Raw genomic sequence first — 6000 nt, 5'->3', positions numbered from 1 at the left:
CTTTCCTTTGATGCGTCAAAAATACCAGGCTTAAATCACTTCCAATACAGATTATGTGTCTGTCACATTTTGCTAACGTGGAGACGTAATCCACTGTTCTGATTCCTTAATTATCCCTCTGGTCAAATAACAATCTTTAAATTAAACTGAAAATATATTAATAATTACTTTAGACATGTAAAATGTATACAGACTGCTTGTATAGAATACAGAATTACTTTGGTCCTTGATAGACCAAACATTATCAAAATATTAATAACAGCAGTGATAGTATATTGCTGACATTATACATTTACATCAGCAAATTTCTTTCCCAGAATATCCTGGAACTCTAAAACTATGAATCAAAGTCAGTTTATACCTAATAGCAATTTTTATTTACTATGTTCATTAGTTACTATCTTTTAACTATTCCCCCTTTATTTCACAAAGAATGATAGGTTTTCCATTTCAAAAGTAAGATAGATCAAAGTGGGACTTTTTATTTATACAATTAAGCACAGTCTTATCCCTTTTCAACTATATTTTGAAATATATTTGAAATAATTTTAGACTTAGTTCCCAAAATAGTCTAGAGAGTTCCCTTTCACCCTTCACTCAACTTCTATTATGAACATCTTTCATGACCAACCACAGTACAATGATCAAGTCTGCTTTAACGTTAACCCAATACTAATAATCAAAGATCCTATTCACATTTTGCAAGTTTTTCCACTAATGTCCATTTTCTGATACAGGAGCCAATCCACGATCCCATGTTGCTCTTACATCCTTTCAACATGTTCCCAGCCTTTTCTGAGCACTTCCTTTCTGCCTGTCGAGCTCTTTTAAAAGAATGACTCAACTGTTTTTACAAAGTTGGTACATACTCATTACAATAAATCCAAGCCATACAGAAAAGTACAAAGAGCAACAGAAAAATTATACAAACTCTTGCTGCCAATGAAAGAGCAACTATTAACACTGGATAAAAATTGTCCTGTACTTCTCTTTATACATCCATACAGTTTAAAAAATAAAAAGTTAGAATTTTGGTGAAATAGAATCCATTTTTATAGTAAAAGTAGAAATTAGACATACGAAATGTGATTTTAAATAAAAGGTATTAAATATAAGTTTCCTTTAACAGAAGAAAAAGAAACTGAAATGTAATTGGATACGCTGGATTTCAGGTAAACATTTCTTCACAAAAGATATTATTTTCTAACTTATCTCTCTAAAGTCAAGAAAAAGATTATGAAAAACATTTAGACATTCATCATATTTAGCTTTTGTTGATTTATAAATCACCCCCAAAACACTGTGACTGAAAACAAACACCATTCATCATTGCTGCAGACCTGCAGGTCTGTAGGGATGGTCCTGCTGATATGGCTTGACTGATCTTGGGTGAATGAGTTAGGACATGCGTCAACTGGAGCCTGGCTGGCCTAGAATCACCTCACTCGTGTGGTAGTTGATTATCTCTTGGCAGGGAAAGTGGGGATGACTTGGCCCTGCGATCTCTCATACTCCAGCAGGATGGCCCAGGCTTGTTCACATAATGGCAGCAGGGCCGTGAGAAAGGGAGTGAAAGTATGCAACGACTCTTCGGGCTGTAAGCTCAGGGCTGCCACAAAATAATTTTCACCTCATGATATCAGTCAAAGCAAGCCATGAGACTAGACTAGATTCAGGGCTGGTTGCCCATATTATTTTTGTGTACTGGTGTTGATCATTCAAATAAGTTTTCATTAGAGCATTATTCTCTCAATCTGCAGACTTAAGCATTTGTTCTGGGATTGGTTTTCCTATTTTTTAAACATATTTTCTGTTTCTTTTGTTCATTTCTTCTTTGCAAACACCAATTATGTATTTGTTGAATATTCCTTACCTATCATTCATGTCTTTTTCCTTATAATCTTTCTTTTGTATAATAATATGTGCATAGAATGTCTCCCCAGATATTTGCAGGTCTGAATCATTCATGATGTTATACAGGTTTCAGATAAAATATCCTGCAGTGAGAGAGACTTCCATGGTCACCCAGTAACTTTCATATCCTATTATGTCACTCTGTTTTACTTTTTTTGTAGCACTATCAAAATTTATTCTTTACTTTTTACTATCCCCCATCCACCCTAGGTTGTAAGTTCCATGAAGGCAGAGATGTTGCCCACGTTAGACGCTAAGTTCCCAGCATCAAAAAGCACTCTGGGCATGGAGGGGGTATTTATTAATTAGTTGAATGAATTAATGAATTAATACAAGTGCTGTCTGTTTTAAGTTAGGTTTATTCTAATTTTGGTTGCTTGTAGTGTGCCTTTTTTTTCTTTTTTCTTTTTTTTTTTTGAGATGGAGTCTCACTCTCTCGCCAGGCTGGAGTGCAGTAGCACCATCTGGGCTCACTGCAACCTCTGCCTCCCGGCTTCAAGCAATTCACCTGCCTCAGCCTCTTGAGTAGCTGGGACTACAAGTGCATGCCACCACGCCCAGCTCATTTTTTGTATTTTTAGTAGAGATGGGGTTTCACCATGTTGGCCAGGATGGTCTCGAACTCCAGATCTCGTGATCCACCCACCTTGGCCTCCCAAAGTGCTGGGATTACAGGCATGACCACTGCGCCTGCCTGTAGTACGGCTTTTTTTCTGTAATATTTTTATTTATACTTTTCTCCTATAATTTCTTTGAGATTATAGAGAACTCTGCCTGAACTCTTCATTTTCTTAGATGATTTCTTTTGTAGTTCTTTATCTTCATCCTACATTCCTTTCTTCTTTATTTTCTCTCTCATTTCAAAGCATGTCTGTGGGATAGTTCTTTCAGATTGTCATTCATCTTGTATACTTGCTGAAAAATCATCCACAAAGGAAGGGGAGTAGTGGGGGATGTTAGTAAAGTTGAACACAGTATATTGCCTCCTATAGCCTCTCACCAAATCTGTTCTTTTCCTTATTCTGGAACTGCATATCACCACTCAATTTTTGTCATTGAAAAGCTTGGTAATTTGGAAAATGCGATTTTCCTCCACTTTCTCTGCCTTGGTCATTCCCACAGCAAGAGAATGAATATTGGATAAAAATCGGGTACCACTCTGGTTCCTCTACTTTTCTGCCTGCCATGTTCTGTGGTATCAAGTTGAGTCAAAAGGGAGAGTCCTCTTCTGCCATGGCCCTGGTGCCCCCGGATCTTACCTCCCTTGAAGAATCACTGGATGGCATTTCAGGATAATCTCACTTTCTTTTGGGGGAAATGTCCCTCTTGCCCAAGGTCTGAGGATATGTTGTTAGTTTTTAGTGTTCTTCCTCATTTTGGTCCAGATTTCACAGCATTTGGCAGGTTTGCTACATAGTTTGTGGTTTAAGATTGCAGTCATATCCTTATTTCATTGGCAACTAAAATATTTTTCTGTTTTTAGTTCTTTTTGAGATTTTTGAAGAAGGAGAGGGTGAGAATTAATGCCTGTACACCATGATCCTTAACCAGAAGTCATTTTGTGCTCTTTCAACTGCATTCTGCAAATTCGTATTCCACAGTGTAGGAGAGATCGTAAGTGCCATTCACGAACCAGGTTTAGGACTTAGGTCTGAAGTTTTATAAAGCTTATTTACATTTTTGTTGCATAGCTTTGCATCTATCACTTTTCCTCTCCGTTCTCTTTGACCTACCTCCAATCTCTAGAGTTTTCTGTTTGTTTTGTTTCATTCTGCCTTTCAGTGTACCCGCAATATTCTGTTTCCCTCTTTGTGGCAAGAACTTTCTTAGTACTTCGTCTCTTTAGCTCCTCTAAGTTAAACTCCAAAGTTGTCTGGCCTCAAACAAGTAGTGGGTTGATAACAACCACTGCCACAACAGTCACACTTATCCTCACCTCTGTTAATAAAATATTTACTGTATGCCAGTAATGCCACTAAAGCTAGTCCATGTATCATCTTGTGTCATCCTTCCAATGACCTCAAAAAGCCAATATAATTGCCTGCCATTTAAATGCAGAGATGTGAAAAATAACTTTTTACTAAAACTGGCTCCAGAATCATGTTGAGAGATGCCATTGTATTTGTTCAAGAAAATACTTTGAAAGATATTTGGGGTTAGTTGAGATTTTGTGATGTCAAAAGAGATGGGGGCAGGAGAAAAGAGAGAAAAGTTGTTGTTTTGTTATTGGAAGGAAAAGGTGAGAGAAATAAAAGAAGAGGAGAGGGAGCCAGAAAGTTAGAGGCTAGCCCTGAGAAAGAGCCAGAGAATTCCTAGCACTGCTGTATGGGAGCCGTCAGCCCTATAGCTCCTATGCAGGTTGGCTGTTTTCCCCTCAGGTCTCTCTTCAGCCCCAAATCTTCAGCTCATCCGCTATGCACACAATTCCTAGGAGGGGGTTTCTGTGGTTCTTATGAAAGGGTCTGGGTTTCCCATTGCAGTCAAAGCCTCAAGAGACAAAACTATATATATGGGATCGGGAACTGGGAAATCTTTGAGAGGCAGGGGCTTTGGAGTTTTTTTTATTTTTTATTTATTTTTATTTTTATTTTTTATTTTTCTTGAGACTGAGTCTCACCCTGTCGTCCAGGCTAGAGGGCAGTGGTGCGATCTCGGCTCACTGCAACCTCCACCTGCCTCCGGGGTTCAAAAAATTATCCTGCCTCAGCCACCCAAGCAGCTGGGATTACAGATATGCACCACTATGCCTAGCTAATTTTTGTATTTTTAGTAGAGACAGGGCTTCACCACGTTGGCCAGACTGGTCTCGAACTCCTGACCTCAAGTGATCCGCCTGCTTGGGCCTCTCAAAGTGCTGGGATTACAGGCATGAGTCACCTCGCCCAACCAAACTTTTATTGGCTACAGGATTGTAGTGAGGGTGATGGTTGGGGAGATGCATTAGTGCAATATTTCCTCTAATTTGAGAGCGAAAGAGGTCACAGTTGACATCTGAGTTTTATGTAGGTAAGGAAAACGAGAGTCAGAGAAATTACACTACTTTCTTAAGGGCACGTAACATATAGAATGACTTCTTGCTATTTAACAAACATGCCCAGTTCCTTTCTGCTCAGGAGATTTTCTCTTTCTATGTCTGCAATCCAGAATATTTTCCCCCCAGATCTCTTCATTGTCAGCTCCTTCTTACCTTTAAAATCATCTCCCCAGAGATACTTCCATTTCCTATCAAAAACAGTCACCATGATACATACTCCTGACACACACTCAATCTCTATCTCCTTACCACATTTTGTTTTTCTGGAGAATAGTATTTACTACTACCAAATGTAATATTATGCATTGATTTTTAGTCTAGCTCTTCTAGCAGGACGTAGCTTCACAAGGACAGGGATTTTGTCCGTCTTATTCACTACTGTATCCATGATGCCCAGTGCAGAGTTTATAACATTTAGATGGTACTCAATAAAGATTTGATAACTACCCTCAATAAAAATTTATTGCCCTTCTATGATACAGGGTACAGTCTCTTGACTTTGTAATTTCAACATTCAAATACAACCCAGTCCACTCGTTTCTAAGCTAGTCAGGCAAACCGCCTGTTTTCTTCAGAACTGAGACAATTATGCATTACACCTGTTCTCACCAATAGCTGTGTCTGCTTACTGACTTACTTTGAAGACAAATTCAGGGAGCTCTTGTTAAGAACCACTGCTACTTCAGTCAGATACTTATTATCTCAGAAATGGTCTTTTTTCCTGTAGAGACCTCAGAGCCACTGAGCAGGCCTTCTAAAGGTTCTTTCATCAGGGCTAAGGAGGCAGTGATTCTGAGCACACAACAGTGTAAGGAAGGTCTCTGCATCCAGCTGTGTCAAATGTGATGTGACCTAGGCAGTCACAGGATCTTCCCTGAAGGTCAGTTGTGAAGAAAAACTTGTCAAGACCATGTGCAAAGCAGCACAGCAAGGGCAGAGGATCCAAATAGAACACCTGGTGAGCTGACCAGCTGAGAAGGGACTCCTGACCGGAGTTTCAATGAAAAACCGAAGCATGCATTGAGGGAACAGATGGCAGTCTTGATGGACAA

Source organism: Chlorocebus sabaeus, chromosome 14 (assembly GCF_047675955.1).
Source record: "Chlorocebus sabaeus isolate Y175 chromosome 14, mChlSab1.0.hap1, whole genome shotgun sequence".
NCBI lineage: Eukaryota > Metazoa > Chordata > Mammalia > Primates > Cercopithecidae > Chlorocebus > Chlorocebus sabaeus.
The sequence above is the reverse complement of the archived record's forward strand: the minus strand, read 5'-3'. Positions refer to the sequence as shown.